An 18,378-nucleotide genomic window follows, 5' to 3' on the forward strand; every position below is an offset into this window, starting at 1 on the left:
CCACTGGCCTTCACCAGAGCCACAGCAACGCAGGATCCAAGCAGCATCTGCAACCTACACCACAGCTCACGGCAACGCCGGATCGTTAACCCACTGAGCAAGGGCAGGGACCGAACCCGCAACCTCATGGTTCCTAGTCGGATTCGTTAACCACTGCGCCACGACGGGAACTCCGGAGAAGTCTTCTTGATGTCCCCCCACCAATGGGTCACAGGTGGTCTCACTCGGTATCCTATAATCTTCGTTCATGGCACTTACCACAGTTTGTGATCATGTATTTATTTGTATTCTTATATGCTTAGTGTCTTTTCCCCACCACAAGAAAAACATACATAAAACCACTCCTCCCAGTGACTGGCCCAGAAGATACCTGTGAACGGCTGCATACCTTCTCTCCAGGTGGTGCCAGTTCCTACTGGGTCAGCAGCCCTGTGCTGGAGCTGCTCTGCCCTGGTGGGTAAGTTGGTTTCATTACCATTCAGGCCCTATTCTCTGCCTTCCCTGGAGCACTAGGCCTCCCCTTTCTTCTCGGTTCCTTGGAGAGCACCGCGGTGGCGTCATCGGATCTATAGACGCTGCTTAGGCGCCCACGCACAGGCCTGGTCTAGACAACAGTTTGCTGAGAGCAGCTGTGGCACAGACAGTGAGTGGGCTCAGCCTGACCCCACCCACCCCACTAAGGATTCAGCTAAAGCAAATGGCATGGGAATTGCTCCAAAATGTAGGCAGACAGAAGGATGAGCGCAGACAGGCAGGAGGGGGAGAAGATGCTGGCAGGGGAAGTGGCAGCAGGGCTGTTTCCTTCCTGAACATCCCTTCGCTCCACCAGAACTGGTGGAGGCAATGGGAGCAGCGTGAAGAGGCAGGCCTGGGTAAGCGGAAGGTGCTGCCAGCTCACTGACAGGATGAGCAAAGACAACCCCCTGGTGACAGACCCTCCTGTCCCCTGCCCCCTGCTGATGCACGGGCACGTCTGTCTCACCCTCCTGATCTCAATGCAGCCCCTCCAGAGACATACTTGCAAATGGCCCACAGATGCTCCCACAGCAGGGGAGGCTGCTTTGAGGGATCCTGGCTTGACAGTGAGATCTGTGATGAGGAAGCTCTGGCTATTCTGCTTTCAGAAGGATATGGGCCCAGACCCCTCCAGAGACACTGGTCCACAGGCTGGGGTGAAGGGTCCTGGCCCAGCCTGGCTAAGAGGCAGCCATCTGCCTGGTTTCTCCTGGGCCAGGGCTCAGCTCACCAGGAACTCAGCAGTCCTGGCTACGATGTCTCCGGAGCTTTAAATCTGTCAACTATTCCATGTGCTATCCTCCCAAGTCAGCGTCAGTTCCCTTAGAACCTGATCTCATCAAGCAGCTCAGTGAGGCAACAATGGAGGTGGGGGTGGGGGGCCTGGAGGGAGGCATCGCGGCCCCCGGAGGCTGCGCTTCTTGACCTTGAAAGCAGGGAGTTCCCTTTGCTCAGCCCAACCTGGGGAGCAAGTTGTGGGCCTCAGCATGAGGGCCCCTGCTCTGTGACAGCCACCCCAGCATGGCCAGAGGGGGGAATGCCAGCTCACAGTTAAGGTCATCTCCCCCCAGGCTGCTGGGGTATCTCCCAGATGGCAGCGAAGACCAGGCCATGGGCACCACATTAAGGGTCCAAGGCCCATGATGCCGGGTCCAGGGGTGTCGTGTGACGGGGTACAGGACAGTTGGGCAGGGCAGTGCTAGTCAGGGCACCCCATGACATTGCACAGTTCAATACGGCGGACATACCACCAACCCCCAGAGGAACTGGGCTGCAAAGAGTGATGGCACCCAGGCCTCCCAGCTCAGTCTTGCCTCAGCTGCACCCAATGACAGAGCAGCTGAAGCCTGGCCATGGCAAGGAGGGGCCCGTTACTCATACCCAGAAGCATCCCCGCAGGCCTCCACACAGGTGTGCAGACGTGTGGCTCCAGGGACACTCATTTGTGCACAGAGCCAGCATGAGCGCCCCCCCCCCCGCCCCAAACATGAGGACAACCTGGGGCCTACCCACAGGTGCAGAGAGTTCTGTACTCAGCCTCTTCATAGGCTTCTGGCTGCAACCTTGGGTTCCTGGAGAGATGGGTGACCCTGCAAACCAAACTAGCGCAGGCGGAGTGCAAGGTGGTCCTTGCCGGGGAGGGGGGGGGGGGGAAGCAAAGCCCGGCCCCCGGTTCACTGCCGTATGTGTGCATGTGCGTGGTGATAACACCGCTGGAGCCACAATAGGTCAGCAGCCACGAATGCCTGCTGGGAGCCTAAGGACTTGCTTCCCTGAAGCGTTAGGCTGAGCCAATGGTGCTGTGCCGGGATTCAAGTTGTCCCTGTCAGCTGTCCCTAGCCCCACCCCCATGTTTCCTGGCTCAGTCAAAACAAACAAAAAGATCCTGAGCCTCTGTCTTCTAGACTTTACCTCTGGCCCTCTTTGGCCCTGCGTCCAACGTACCTAGCACCTGGAAGTGAGCACGGGGGCCACCCCCCCCATCCCGGCCTCAGTCCTACTTGCCATGCACGTGTTAAAGGTCTGTGTGGCTAGACCTGCACCAGACCCTAAGAGGGAGACAGGAAAATCGTCTCTGCCCACGGGACGCTCAGGCGGCAGAGCAGTGTGGTCAGGGCAATGCGCCTCAGTCTTTTTTGCGTCACGGCTCAGACAAAAACATCTACAGAGCACTCGGGGGTGAAAGGCTGGGAACCCCAGCTGTGCTCTGCTCTAGTCACTCTTGGGCTAAAGGGATCACCGTCTTGACCTACATAACCCACACTGGTTGGGAAGCTCTGAGTGAGCTAAACCTGGTTCCAGGTCCAGTACCATCACTTCACAGTGCTGACATTTCAGACAAGGTACTTATTCTGTACCTACAAAACCCAGAGTACCAGCTCCACCTTACAAGTTTGTCTAAGGATTGAGTCACCTATGCAAACGGGTTAGCAAGAGTACATACTGGCACATGGTAAGCATCTGATAAATTGTGCTTTTCTTAGCTTAAACACAGTAGCTTTAAATTTACTGCCCAAGGAGAAAGGGATAGGCGCTGACTCAGTCGGGGTGGGGGTGGGGGGAGCAGAAGAAAGAGAGTAACCAGATGGAAGGTTTAAGAAACCTTGAACTTGCTATCTGTCTGCTGGTGGTGGGGGTGGTCCAATGACCAGCTTGAGTGACATGTTCAACTCAGTGTTGGGAGGAGAGGAGCCCTGGGGGTTGGCTGAACTGCTGAGGAGGTAGAGGGGTGCTGGGTAGTACCTGGTACAATTCTGTAGCAGAGGGCAGAGCACAGTTTTGTGGGTCAAGGGGACTGCCTGTTCTTTCAGGCAGAGGCACACAGCATCTCATCCTCGTTCTGTTCATCAGTTTATTGGGGAGCAGAGGCTGGATCACCGGATGGCAATGATCAGCTCCAGGCACAGTAAGGGACTGTCCAGGATGATGAGGCCACCCTAAAAGGGTCCTTCATCATGATCTGGTTGGGGGCAGGGAGGAATGTGGAACTAAGCCCTGGTGCCTCTAGTTTAGAATCTCTCAGAGAGGATTGTGAGAGGGGGACAGAGCACATACACTGGCCTATAAAGCTTCTGCTGTCCAAGGACATAACTCTGGATGTGTTTGTCAAAATGACTAAACTGTACAGTTAAAAGACTTGTGAAATTCAGTATGTGAACATATACCTTGATTAAAAAAAAAAAAAAAAGGTGCAACCTTAACCAGATAATCAAAGTTAATATCACTAACAAGAGAACAAACTGATATCATGTTACTCCTGATATAATACAATATCACTTAAGTTTGTTTGGGTTTTTTTTGGCCATGTCCGCTGCATGTGGAAGTTCCTTGGCCAGGGACTGAACCCGTACCACAGCAATGACCCGAGCTGCTGCAATGACAAGGCTGGATCCTTAACCCTCTGAGCCACACATGAACTCCTTCTTTCTTTCTTTCGCCAAAAATGCATAACCTGAATGTGAGCATGAAGCAAACTCACATTGAGGGACATTCAACAGAATAGGCTTGGATGCTTCAAAAACATCAATGTCAGATAGTTAAAGGCTGAAGAACTAGCCTCACTTAAAGGAGATTAAAGACGAGACAAGTAACTGCATGGGGGTGATCATGGGGAGAAGAAGTGTACAGAATGTGACTGGGAAATCGGCAGAATTTGAATATGGACTGTGTATTAGATGACACAATGTCAGATTTCCTGAATTTGAAAACTGTGTTGTGGTTATACAGGAGAATGTCCTTGTTCTTCGGTGACAGATACTGAAGTGTTTAGAGGTGAAGGGCCATGATGTCTGTAACTTACTCTCAGGTCCCTGGAAACAAGGGAGAAAGTGTAACCTGCCAGACCAGCTCCCAAGACTCTGAAGGAATCTGTTGTCCAGATTCAGTTTCAAAGGGATTTCTTGTTGGCACATAGCTCACAGTGGCAGAACTTGGCACTGGGTTGGGTAGAGTCAGCCTGGCATGAACAGGAGTTTGTTCTTGAATGCCCCCCTTTCTCCAGGCCAAACACTGTACTGTGTTTAAGAAATAAGGGAAAAAAGGAGGTCTCTGTGCAATTTCCAGGTCTGCCACCTGGTGGCGTGTTTCTGTAGTGCATCTTCAAAGGGTTTCCCTCTGTACCAGCTACAAGATGGTGGGGTGCTGCTCTTCAAGAGGCTGATCAGAAAGGATGCAGTTAGGGGAGTTTCCTGGTGATGCAGCGGGTTAAGGGCCTGGTGGTGTCACTGCAGTGGCTTGAGTTGCTGCTGTGGCGCAGGTTTGATCCCTGGCCCAGGAGCTTCCACAAGTCGTAGGCAAAGCCAAAAGAAAAAGAAAGACGCAGGTACGACTCCATCAGAAGACCCCCCCCACCTCAGCTACCTGTGTGACTGGGGCTGGACAAACAGATTCCATTGGGCTACACTTTCTCTTGTGCTCAGAGACCTGGGCCTGCAGTATCTCCATCTGTCTCTGCTGTGGGGGGTCCTAGAACGCTTCCTGCGGTCTTTAGGTAAAAACCCAACCTCCTCCCAGGCTCCTTTCTCCAGCTTCACTGGCCTTAGATGCCTCCTAAATCCAGCCACACCGAATGACTCACAGTTCCCTGAGTGTGCCATGATCACCCTTGTCTTGACCTCCTCTCCCTGGTTGGCTGGTCCTTCTCCCTCATCCTCACTGGTGTCACCCTCTGCAGCAAGTCCTTTCCTCCCCCAGCTCCCAGAGCATACTCTGTCCACTCCCATGGTGCTGTGCTGTGCTGTGACCATTGGTTTATCTGACTCCCCTGTCCCCACCACTCTCCAGGCTGTGGGCTCCCCCGAGGGACAAACCCTAGTTCATTTCTGCCTCCCTGCATCCATCCAGTGCCTGGCAAACTGCTGAATGAGAAAATAGAGACTGCACAACTTTTTTTGGTCTTTTTTTAGGGACACAAGCAAGGGCATATGGAGGTTCCCAGTCTTGGGGTCTAATCAGAGCTATAGCTGCCAGTCTACACCACAGCCACAGCCATGCCAGATCCTAGCCGTGTCTGTGACCTACACCACAGCTCAGGACAATGCCAGATCCTTAACCTACTGAGCGAGGCCAGGGATCGAACCCACAACCTCATGGTTCCTAGTTAGATTAATTTTCACTGTGCCATGATGGGAATTTCCAGGAGTGCACACCTTTTTAGATGCACCCAGAAGGCACTAAAGCCCACATTGGGGCAGGGGACAGAGACCACCCAACTAGAGGCAAGGGGTTGAAGTGAGACCCAAAAGAAAGTATGGATGGTTCCAGCTCATGCAGGAGACAGAATCTAAAATCAGAGAGACAGGGGGTCGTGGTGGTGGGTAACTGGGCTGCAACAGTGCTGGGAAAAGTCCTGTGCCAGAAATGCCTGGGTACCTGGGACGGGGCGATTCTGGGCTGATCACCAAGGGTTGTCCTTAGACAGTGTTCGCAGCAGGAGGGCACCCCCCTACCCCTCACCCCCGGAGGAATGAAAACCACTCACAGCATGCCTGCAGCCTGGGGCCTAACCCTCACTGTACCTCAGTGTCACAGGGACATGCTTCTACCAGCACCCCAACTTCCCCCCACACCTGCTCTCCATCCACAAAACCAACCCAGGGAACCAAGAGAAAGTCACAGCCCATGAACCAAGTGTTTCAAGCCACGGACCAGTTCCCCAAATGGCAGTTGGGAGAACAAGATGGATTTTAGGGTCAGGCAGGCCTGGGTTCAAACTCCAGCTTCTGTCACTCACTAGCTATATGACCCTCAACTAGTCACCTACCCTCTGTGAGAGGCCGTGAGGCCTCTGTGGGGCCTCAGTTTCGGCATCCATAAAAGAGGGGTGTCTCGAGGTCTTTGCTAGACGAAAGGTAAACCTTTCCTGCTCCATGCTGAGGTAGTCTCTCCAGGTGCACACCTTTAAAACCTTTTTTCTTTTCTTTTTTTTTTTTTTGTCTTTTTTAGGGCTGCTCCTGTGGCATAGGGAAGTTCCCAGGCTAGGGGTCTTGGAGCTGCAGCTGCCGGCCTACACTACAGCCACAGCCACGCTAGATCCTTAACCCACTGAGTGAGGCCAGGGATCGAACCTGCGTCCTCATGGATACTAGTCAAGTTCGTTACCGCCGAGCCACGATGAGAACTCCCTAAAACTTCTATTTGATGGACACTCACTGCTTGCCAGGAACCGTTCTTAGTGTTTTCTAGATTTTCTTTAAATTCTCAATTTATGAAGTAAAGATTTCCCGTTTTTTGGTCGGCTGATAAACCAAAGCCCAGGGAGAGCCCAGTTTATTGGGTCAGAGGAGGCTGCCTGGGGCCTGTTCTCTTCTACTTCTGCTAGCTGGCTGGGTTTCTGTGTGAGGGCTTTTCTTTTGAATTTGAATGACAGCCATCCCTGAAGCAGGCATGAACTCTCCCTGGGAGCCTGGAGGTTACAAGCAATCTCCCTAGGAACCCGCTGGAAGCTTTGGCTTCCGTGCTCAGGATGGATGCTTGGGGGTGGGGGGAGGTGGATTAGTAATCCCTCAGCTTTAGCCAGGACTCCCTGATGACAAAGATTCATGCATGTGCTGTCATCTCCACTGTTCCAGAACAGAGCGATGATTTTGTTCGTTTTTAAAATGCAGGATATGCACAGCTCCAATTTGTCAGGAATACATAATATCACATCCTTCTCTAAATGCCGTGCCTTACTGCCTCAGGGGTACCTGGTGAACCGGCTGGCTGCTACCAACCAGAATGCCTCTCCAGCACAGGGGGAAGCCCGCCCCCTGAAGGCCGCTCTGCGGAGCCTGTGGGAAGTACCTGCCGCCGCCAGAGAGGAAGTGACTCAGCCCAGTGGGAAGTGGGAGGGGCGGTCAGAACGAGGGCCGAGGGCCATGCCCAGCCTGCTCCCCTTCAGCACATCCGCACCAGACCCGCCCCCTGCGGTCCCCCTTCCTCGGCAGGACTAGGGTGCTGAGCGCAGCAGTCCTGGGGGCCGGCAGGGGCCGAAGAGCCCGCTGCTCAGAGAGCCCAGCGCCTGCAGCTTGGAGGTCCTGCCCTACCTCCTCCGGGAGGCGAGATTCACACACAAGGAGATTACAGACTCAGCGACGTCCCCCTTCACCCCCCTGCTCTGAGCAAGCCCCACCGGGCTCCTCCGGGGCCTCCATGAAGGCTGAGGGGAGAGACTGGAGGCTGAAGGATTGCCCCGTGTGATCCTGGAGAAGAGGCTCCAGGGCTGTGCACACAGAGGGGGACCTGTAGGCCCATCTGGGGAAGATAAACAGAGGAAGAGGCTGTTCCTGTGGACGGGGTAAAGGGCTCCAGCAGCAGCCTTTCTGAGAATCACCAGAGCAGAATCCAGGGCAACATCACCAGCCCTGCCACCAGCTCACCCCTCCCAAGGGCCTCCGGAAGCAGCTGATGTGACAACAAATAATCCGTCACTGTGTGTGGGTGTTGGAAGAGGAAGGGACAGACTTAATAGCTCTTTCTCCGGCCGGGCTGCCCTGGTATCTCCCATCTAGAGAAGAAGCCGGGGGAAGCACACTAGCTGGGAGACATTCCTGGTGGCCCCCTGGCTCTGTGGGGGGACCTTCTGCCATGCACAGTGACAGCAGGCTGAGTCACTGGCAACCCTCCCCTGTCAGGCCAGCCTGCCCGCAACTAGGGGGACCCTTCTTCAGCTCAGATGGTCAGTTACTGCTTTGTTCAGAGGGAACAAGGACTGCCACGGGTCCCTCGTGGAATTCAGGTTCTTAACACCCTTGGTGGCCCAAGTCAGGCGAGGAGAAAGCTGCAAGTGACTAAAGAAGGGCTGGGTCTGAGAGCACCTTTGTGTTCTGCTCCAGTCTCCCACCTCTAAGAGAGGGGCGGTGTCGCCCCCGAGCAGGGTTCTCTGAGGGCTGTGCAGAGCCAGCGTGTAGGAAGCACAAGGCAAATACTCCCTTTCCTCCCTCCATCCCAGCCGGCCAGGGCGACAGACCTGGGAAGGCCCGGGCCAGGCCCAGGTGCGTGCAGTTCTCTTTTTCTGCTGGTTTTAACAGAGAAGTCACCACCACAATCACCCTGGGAGAAAGGTGATTTGGCCTGGGGCCAGCAAACTGCCATACTTTAAGTGCCTCTACCAAAAATGAAATTCAATTAAATCTCACAACCTTACAAATGGACAATACAGTTCAGTTTCTGCAGGTTTACCCAATTTTGCTGGCTGTGGCTGCCTGATAGGGCAAGATGATAGAGGCAGACAGCAGGCTTTGCCATCAAGGTGCCCCTCAGTGGGCCATTCAGACAAGGAGACTGAGCCACTGAGGCCGGCCACGAGCCCTGCTCCGTCCAGGCCTGGGTGAGAGCATGCTGGCCTGTGCCTCTCCAGAGGGTGAGCCCCAGGCCCTGCCCACCTCAGAATTCCCTGTACAGGCCCAACAGGTGTGCAGAAGACAAAGTGAAACCACAGCCAACAAAGCAGAAGTGCCCTTGCCCTGGTCCAGTTCTAGGGCTTTATCCTCCAGTCACTCGCACAAGCTCACCAAGAGGAAGGTGCTCAACGAGGGGCCCCCGAGAGCCCTGGGCAGCAGCAAAACAAAAACAAACCAAAAACTCAAGACAAAACCACAAAAATTAAAACACCCACCCACCCACCCTACAGGAAAGCATCTGAAAGTCCATCAAGAGAGGACTGGTTCACTCCATCATGGGACATCCAGACAGGGGATGCTATGCAGATTGCTGGTAGATGAAGATCTCTAGGACACATTACATCAAAAAAAAAAAAAAAAGTAAACTACAGTATTATTTGTATAAGATGATCCCATCTGGGTAGAAAAAAAAATTTACAGACCCTTGAATATGCATAGGAAATTTCTAGAAGCAATTTAACAGTGGACACTTCTAGGCACTCGAACAAGGGGCCCAAGAAGAAGATGAGAGTTTTCTTGTAGGCTACTATAATAATTTTTAAAACTCTAAAAACTTTCTGAACCCATTAGAGTTATTAAGAGCAGTAATAGAATCACTGGGGCTTAGAGAAGGCACACCTGAGAGCAGGCACAAGAACACCTGATGCAAGGCTGCAGCAGGGGAGTGGCGGGAGGAAGGGACAAAGCTGCACTCCAGGCACGCTTCAGCTCTCCCACGCAAGTTGGAAACTCACTTATAAGGAACTTCCTGTTGGTCACCTGGTTTCCATAAGGGCCAAGAAGACCACCACCACACAGTCCAAACTGGAGACCTGGAGGCTGGTGCACAATGCCTCTTTTGAGCCACTCAGACCCACCAGCAAAGAGCTCACTTGGGCCTCTCCAGAGCCAGCCCCTGCCACAGACAAGAACACCTTGTGTCTAACGCTCATCACTACTTTAGGAGCAAGGAGCTCTAAGTTCATTTTACAGAGGAGGAAACTGGAGTTGGAGATAGCAAGTGACTTGTTCAAGGTCGCTCAGCTAGCAAGTGGCAAAACCACGTTCTGAAGCCAGTCTGATCTGAGCCTTAAGTGCTGGGTTACATGGTTGAGAGTCTCCTTACCCACTACTCACAGGGCATGAGGGGAGGGACCTATCTCCAGGCGATGGCAGTTTCCATTCTTCTGGAAAAAAAAGGGACTGTTTCAGCTTTGTCAAGGTCCCTTCCAGCTCCACGGCTTTATGAATCCAAGATTCCATGTGGGCTGGTCTCCCGGGGGCCAGAGCCTGGCCAGGATGGAGGAATGGGAGGGCATGGATCTAGGGTCGAGCGTGGACTGCAAATCTGGCTCTGCTCTTGCTGGCTGAATAACAGTGGACAGGTTCCTTAACCCCTCTGGGCCCGGGGGCTCTCTGTAGAACAGAGACAACCCCTCCTTTCTCAGATTGGGAGAAGGCCTCAATACATATTGCAAAGTACTTAGCAAAGGACCTGGAAGGTGGTGGGGATCCTCCTTTTTCTGGCTGTTTTCCCCCTTCTTCCTTCAGGAGGGACCAGCTTGGGAGTGGAGTGGGAAGAGCACATACCCACAGAAGTCACCCCAAACATGGTAACGCCAGGAGCTCTGTGTCTGCTGCAAAAGGAGGCGGGACTCTTGCTCTCCAGAGGTGGTGATGCTAGCACTGAGGCTCCAAAAGCCCCAGAGAATCTGGGGCTGTGCAAGTGCCAAGGTCTCCCAAGGTGCTGAACTGAGCCTCTCCCTAGAGGTACCTGCTATCCCGTCACACCTCAAACCAGCTCTGCCCTAAACTCAAAGACAGGTGACAGGCACACCAGTCCTGCTCTTGCCATGTTCTACTAGTGTCCAGGCCACTTTCTCTTCCTCCTGGACCTCTGGATCACAGACTCCCTAAAGGCGAAAGATCTTCTGTCTGTCTCTTTTGCCAAGTAGGTGGTGGTCTGTAGAGGGGACAGCTTCAACCTAAATGACAAGAGCCCATCTTAGTTTTCTCTGGAGCTTTCCAGCAATCAGAGTTTCTTTGGAATCATCAGATCTGTAAACTGCTGGACTGGGTAAGCTCTAGGGAAGCCCAGCTCACACAGACCACCAAGAGCCAAAAGAGGGCTACCACCCTGGGCCATCACTTCTTCAGGGAAAGGTTCTCAGTGCCTCTTTGGGAAGAGGAACCTCAATCCAAAAGAGTACCTTTGTGCTCTGGGAGAAAATCAGGTTGCTCTAGTTCATTAAAAGGGGGCCTAGGAGCTCCCTGGTGGTTCAGGGGGTTAAGGATCTGGTGTTGTCACTGCAGCGGCTTAAATCTCTGCTGTGGTATGGGTTCCATCTCTGGCCCAGGAACCTTCAAATAATGCAGGCGTGGCCAATAATAGTAAGAAGTTTGAAGAATTTGTTGCTCTTTTTTAAAGTTTTTATTTATTTATTTTTGCTTTTTAGGGCTGCACCCGTAGCATATGGAGGTTCCCAGGCCAGGGGTCAAATTGGAGTTATAGCTGCTGGCCTACGCCACAGCCACAGCAACACCGGATCCAAGCCACGTCTGTGACCTACACCACAGCTCATGGCAACGCTGGATCCTTAACCTACTAAGCGAGATCAGGGATCAAACCCGAAACCTCATGGTTCCTAGTCAGATTTGTTTTTGCTGCACCACGAAGGGAACCCCTCTACTTTCTTTTTTCTTTTTGCTTTTTAGGGCCACATGCGCAGCATTTGGAAGTTCCTGGGCTAGGGGTTGAACCGGAGCTGCAGCTGCTGGCCTACACCACAGACACAGCCACGCCAGATCCAAGCCGCATCTGCGACCTACATCACAGCTCACAGCAACACTGGATCCTTAAAGTGCTGATCAAGGCCAGGGATTGAATCTGCATCCTCATGGATATTAGTCAGGTTCGTTATTGCTGAGCCATGATGGGAACTCCCTCTTCTACCTTCTTTACACCACAAATGCAAGGATAAATCCTGCAAAAAATTTCCCTAATTCCAAAGAGCCTATCTGAAGCCCTCTCTGCAGTCCAGCCTGACTCAGGTCTAGCGGGGAACCTCTATAGAGCTCAGGGGAGTAAGAGCACAAAAGCAGTGCCCTTTCATTTCCCTAGTGGTTCTGGGCGAGTCCTAGACATCCCTCCTACCTGAGAAGGGATGACCTGACCTCTGGAGTAAATCCAACCTCAAGGTCTCTTTCTAGATAAGCTCTCCAGGGAGCACTGGGAACACCGTCTCTCCCCTGAGGGCATGCCGCTGGCCTGGACCCCATCCCTTGCCGAATCAGTGTGGACAGCACCAGACTGAAGAGCTGTGCTTTAGGGCCACTGGAAGGCTGAAAAAGTCACAGGAGTTTTTTAGACTCAGCCATTTGAGTTTCTGAAACACTGAAGAAGTCCACCTCCCTAGGTAAATCTGGCCAGAGGAAGATGAAGGAAGGGAAGCTGCCCTTTTCCCAGATGCTGACTCCGGCAAAACCAGAGAGAAGCCTGGCCTAAAGCCGGACAGAATGCCACAGACTTTGCAACTGATCCTCTCCCATGAGAGGGCTTACCGAATGAAGCTGGTGGATTTCACAGGCCATTCTCTTTCGAGGTCTCGATCTCTGCACTATCGTTCACTCCGTCAGCCAAATCAGGAACCTCGGGGTCACTTACCATCACCAGTCATCACTTTCAAACACTCCCAGAGTCCAGCTGATTTCCCCCAAAACAGCTTTGACCTCTGCCCTTCCTCTGCGTCCCAACTGCCTCTGCCCTGATCCAGGCCCCTGCAGCCCTGACTGTGATTACTGTGAAAGCTTCCGGCAGAGACTCCAGACTTGTTCTCTCCCCAGTCTATCCTCCCAGAGGGCTCTTGGGAAGATGCAGATCGAATGGTGTTTCCTCCACTTAAGACAAGGCATCCCGTCACCAAGAGAAAAAGTTCAAACATCTTAGCACTGGTGCTCCCCTCTCCAGCATCTCCTCAAGCCAGGTCCCCTCACGTCCTGGCCTAGAGCCTCTTGTGGTTTCTCCAGTGCACACACGCCAGACTGCATCCACCCCTGTGCCTTGCTGCTCCCCTGCCTGGAGCGCTTCAGGAACCCTCAGAACTCAGTGAGCCCTCAAGATTCAGTTCATTCGTCAAGTTCCCAAGTTCTCCCCAGTCACCTGAGCCCCCAGGAGAATCACTGCTTCCTCTAAGTGCCCACCACGTGCTGCACAGACTTCTGTGAGACGCTGAAGTCTCCAAGTGTTAAATGGTTAGGAGGCTGCACGGTTCCTGTCAAGCCACAGGCTCCTCCAGGGCAGGGCCTGCCTGTCTGTTCTCCTTCTGCATCTGGTACCCAGCACATCCCCAGCCACACATGGGAGCTCATGTTTGTGGAACTGGGGCTCTGGCTTTTAAGCTACCACACACATCAATGTGTGCTTTTTGGTGGTATTAATTCAGATACCAGACTAGGGGCACTAATAGGGACACACATGGAAGAAACTGTAAATACTTTTTGTCCTAGTATACTTTAAAAAATGATTTTCTTTTTCCCCTCAGCAGTCCTGTTTTTAAAAATGGTTCTTTCAAAAAGCTGAGCCCAATCATCTGCATGGCTCCCATACAGACTGGGTAAACTCCCCATAGATTTCTTTTTTGGAGAGAATACAATAAAATTCTGTAATCTTGTGGTTTCTGTAGGACACCTCTGACAGCTCAATGGCACACAAGTTTTAGTTGCCACTGACTGCTTCAACTAATCCTCAGTTCTGCAGCCTATGACAGCAGCTAATATTGACCAAGCATTTCTTACGCAGTGTGGGCTAAATGCCCACGCCTACAACACCTTACTTACCTCACAACTGCCTACTGGCAAGGGGCTATTACTGCCCTCACCTCACAGATGGGAAAGCTGGGCAAGGAAGGAATAAGTAACCTCTACTGACCAGCAGGGCTGGGCTTAGAACTGAGAGTCCATCTGAGAGCAGAGCCAAATAGGCTCCCTCCACCCCCGGCCCTTTTTGGCTGCCCCCTGGCATATGGAGTTCCCAGGCCAGGAATCAGATCCGAGCCACACTTGTGAACTAGGCCACAGCTGTGACCTACACCACAGCTGCAGCAACGCGGGATTCTTAACCCACTGTGCCAGGCCAGGGATCAAACCTGTTTCCCAGTGCTCCACAGACACTGCCAATCCCTTTGTACCACAGCGGGAACTCCCAGACAGGCTTGTAACCTCTACAATCTGAACTTCCCAAAAGGTCAAGTTAAAGGCATCAAGCAGCAAGTAGAGCAGCCCTTACAACTGACCTTCTGAGAGGACAGCCTCACCATCTCAGCTGCCTGAGTGACCTGCAGTCTCAGGAAGAGAGGGCCACAGGCTCATATGTGGGCTGCTAGGCAGAGCAGCCTGGGGAATGCAGAGAGCTTGTCACTTGTCATTGGCAGCATACAGTGCTGTCAGCAAAGGCCAACACCAACTCACTGCATACCAACTCTCCTCTCTCAGATGCCTGCAGGGGGCCTCAGAAAAGGTCTCCAGTCCTTTAGTCTCTCCTCTCCTCTCCTCTCCCTTCCCTCCTCTGCTGAGGCTCCGGAGAGCTTTAAGACACAGATTCAATCATGGTACTCCTCTGCTTAAGTCCTTTTTGCTGGCCCCCTACTGGTTTTGGTACAAAGTCACAAATTATTAATGTGGCATTTCCTTGTCAACCTGAACCGCTATACCCAGCACCAAGGTGACTTTCACACCAACCATATTATAGAACAGTCTGAGGTTTCTGGAATGAACTATGAGTTTACATGTCTAAGTAGCACACGTAGTCCCTTTGTTCTTATCTGGCTGACCCTTTCCATCCTTCTAGCCAAAGCTCCAGCATCATCGCTTCTGCCAAGCCTTCCCCAAAACATTCTCTCACACTCAGGCTGAGCTAGACTTCTAGACCACCTTTTAAAGACATGTTTTTCCCCTAACCAGACCATGAGCTTCTTGAAATAAGAATAATAGCTAACACCGGGAGTTCCCGTCGTGGCTCAGCGGTTAATGAACCTAATTAGTATCAATGAAGATGCAGGTTTGAACCCTGGCCTCGCTCAGGGAGTTAAGGATCCGTCGTTGCTGTGGCTGTGACGTAGGTGGGCAGCTGTAGCTCCAATTTGACCCCTAGCCTGGGAACCTCCATATGCCACAGGTGTAGCCGTAAAAAAAAAAAGAATAGCTAACATTTATTGAACTCATTACGTGGCAGACATTGTGTGGTTCTGTGTTTTACATGTGTTAACTTTCCCTTTTCTTTTCTTTCTTTCCCTTTTTTTTTTTTTTGCCTTTTCTAGGGCCACTCCCAAGGCATGTGGAGGTTCCCAGGATAGGGGTCTAATTACAGCTGTAGCTGCTGGCCAGCCTACACCACAGCCACAGCAACGCTGGATCCTTAACCCACTGAGCAAGGCCAGGGATCGAACCCACAACCTCATGGTTCCTAGTTGGATTCGTTAACCACCGAGCCACGACAGGGACTCCTCTTTTCTTTCTTTTTTTTTTTTTTTCCTGCTTTTTTAGGACCTCATTTGCAGCATATGGAAGTTCCTAGGCTAGGGGTCAAATCAGAGCTATAGCTGCTGGCCTATGCCACAGCCACAGCAATGTGGGATCTGAGCCGCTTCAGCAACCTACACACCACAGCTCACAGCAATGCCAGATCCTTAACCCACTGAGCAAGGCTAGGGATCGAACCTGCATCTTCATGGATAGTAGGATTCGTTTCCACTGCGCCACAACGGGAACTCCCTACATGTGCTAACTTTTTAAATCTTCTTAACAGTCTATGTTATCACCCCTGTTTTATAGCTGAGGCTCAGAGAGGTGAAACAATATGCCCAAGGTCACACACCTACAAATCTGCAGAGTTGGAATTTGAACTCAGGAAGTCGGCTCCAAAGCCCACTCTTAACCCCTTAACCAAGTAATATAGGGTACTTGCCTCTCCAGGCAAGGACACTGTTAGCATGTGGGGAATGAATGAATGAATGAATGAGAACTATCTCCAGACTGCCTGGATCTCAGGAATAAACAACCGGCACAGCAGGGCTACTAAGGAGCACTGGCCCAGCTTGAAGGCACTGTTTACAAACAAGGATTCTTTTGGCCTTACAATTACATATCCTGCTCTTCCTTAGCTAATGCAAAGCCAAGCCAAGAAGGAAAGCGCCCAGCCCAGAGTGACTACCCTCTTCTTCACTGCTCTCAAAACTGAGCAAAGCCAACCGGTTTCCTCCTGTGACTTAACACAGCACAAAGTCTATCCTGCCAGCGAAGGCGGCTGTCATCTCTTCCTTCCGCCAAAAAACGGGCATCAAACCTAGGGAGTGGGGGTGAGAGAGAAATCCCAATGTCCCTACCTACGGGCTGAAAGGTGGGGCCAAGTGGTGTGGGAATGGGCGGGCCTGATAAGGCATGGCAGGTGAAACAGTGACCATAGCAGCAGGCTCTCTCCTTGGAAAAGGCTAACCAAACGTAGCACCGGCAAGCACAGGTAGCTCAGACTCGCACCTGTATGCCGCCCGGAATTCGAAAATTCCCCAATAGCGATGGTGCCCGTGCCAGCGGGTTAGGGTTCCTGGAGGAAGCCCTGGCTGGTCCTCCCTGGGGACTCGTTCCAACTTCCAAGTCACTCTCGGGATCAGGAGGGCAGCATGGAGAGGCAGAGGGCGTCTTTTGGGAAAAATCTGGCTGGTTCAAATCCGGCACCTTCACTGACTGGCGGAGTGACTCCGGACTAGGCTGGCAGTGCCACCTCCCAGGGTTGCGGGGGGACCGAGACTCTCCACAGCCGTCCGGTACTCGGCACCCGGGAAGGGCAGACCCGGTAGAGGACCGGGTATTCGCTGTTGCCGTTTCTGTTGCAGCCGGACAGCCTCAGGCTGTCACCCTGGTCCCCGCGCCACAGCCCCCGAGGCCCGCCCCGCCAACCTGCACCCCCACCCCCGGCGCCCGACTCCCCGCTCCAGAGCCCCTCTCTCACCTTCCCCCGGTGCTCAGCGCTACTCGCCCATAGTCCGTAGCCCGGAGCCGGGGCTGCTCGGCGCTCCGTCCCGGGGGGCCGGGGCCGGGCCGGGGGCGTGGGAGCCGCTCACCGTCGCCTCTCAGCACAGCAGCCCCAGCCGCCACCACCGCCGCCGCCTCCCTCCATGGCTGCGGCGCCGCCACCTGACAACGGAAGTGACGCACCGCCCCCTCCTCCCGGGCCGAGCCACAGCCCCGCCCCTCGCTGGTGTCTACCGCCCAAGGCGCAGGGATTGGGCGCCATCTTGACGATGGGCGGAAGCCTTCAGGCAAGAGGCCAGAATCCGACGGAGGATTGGTTAAGGGCGGGGCCCTGGCCGAAACCTGGGGAACGATTGGAGGCCTAGACTCTAAGGGGCGGTACTTACCGCTTATCTATGTCAGCTGTGAGCCAGGCCAGGAGGCACCGCTCCCGCCCCGACTTCACTGAGCCTCTGGTGCCCTACACTTGCCCTCCCGGGCTTGGAGACGTGTCCAGCAGTCTGAAGATCGGCCAGCTGTAGTGTATTTATCAAAAAAGTGATTCTTCCTTGACCCCCATTTCTCGGTTTCTGGAGTCCTGAGCGGAGAGCGCTGCCGTGAGGTTCAATCAATGACTGGAATTCCTGTCGCAGCCCTCACAATTCATTTCCCTCTGGGCCCCTCGGTTTTTTAGAAACCCCGCTTCAATCTGAAGATCTCTGGAGTCTTGACCAAGGAGGTTTACAGTAAAGAGTTCCTATTAGCTATTCCAGCCACCTAACCTCAGCCCCTCCTGCAGCAGTTTCGGTCCCTTTCTCCTCCTCCTCCAGCAACCACGCCCTCCATGAATCAGCTTCTTGCACCAGCAGATGAGCCCTTTAAAGGGATTGCATCAGGCTGGTGACTCACTGCGGCCCTTTGAGAGCCTGGCTTCCCTCTGCTGGTTTGCAGAAGCAGCTAAAAGGGCTCCGTCGCAGCAGCACTAGCGACCAGGGCTCTATTCCTTTGTCTCCGAGGTGTGAGCCAGGGTGTTTGCCGCGTCTGACTGTTGCGTCTGACTGTTTAACTCCGGGGGTGTCATTCTGTATCCCTGTGTGGGCACACGTGTTCAATCCTGTGTGATTGCTGCGTTTCCCTAGGGTGTGTGGCTGGCACTTATCTGTCATTGCCTACACAGGCAGTACTAGGACGGGAGAGTTGGTGTGAGTCTGGCTACTTCCTCCTGTGTCCATCTCTTTGTCTCTGAGTGCCTGGTGCACGCTGAGCTGACAGGGCTGAATAACAATAATAAAGAGAGCTCCCACTGTGCTGTCACATACTATGTTAAGCACTTTAGAGACATCAGCCATTAAGGGTCTGTGAATAGATGGAGAAGCTTGAGCTCCAAGAGGGAAAGTAACCTGTCCAAAGACACACAGCTAATAACGGCAGGGCTGTGATTTGAACCAAGACTGGCAGATGCCGAAAAGTTTGGATTTGAGTCCTTGCTGTATCCCTT

The 18,378-nt window shown here is 53.1% G+C and overlaps 1 protein-coding gene across 4 annotated transcripts in view; it reads right to left on the minus strand.

The window, feature by feature from the left end:
* Positions 1 to 17,701, minus strand: part of STK40 (serine/threonine kinase 40) — a 43,181-nt gene extending 25,480 nt beyond the window's left edge. For 2 of the 4 annotated variants that reach the window (XM_084963923.1, XM_021095940.2), the window contains exon 1: positions 17,288 to 17,701. The gene's annotated coding sequence lies outside the window, so the exon portion shown is untranslated. Of the gene's footprint in view, positions 1 to 16,878; positions 17,066 to 17,287 lie in introns of those variants that run through there. The other 2 variants (XM_021095941.2, XM_021095939.2) reach the window with 1 other exon arrangement.
* Positions 17,702 to 18,378: the final 677 nt, after the last annotated feature.

Source organism: Sus scrofa, chromosome 6 (assembly GCF_054392235.1).
Source record: "Sus scrofa isolate SSC_HxYL_T2T_F1_AM1 chromosome 6, Sscrofa_HxYL_maternal_Yorkshire_Landrace_v2.0, whole genome shotgun sequence".
Lineage (NCBI taxonomy): Eukaryota > Metazoa > Chordata > Mammalia > Artiodactyla > Suidae > Sus > Sus scrofa.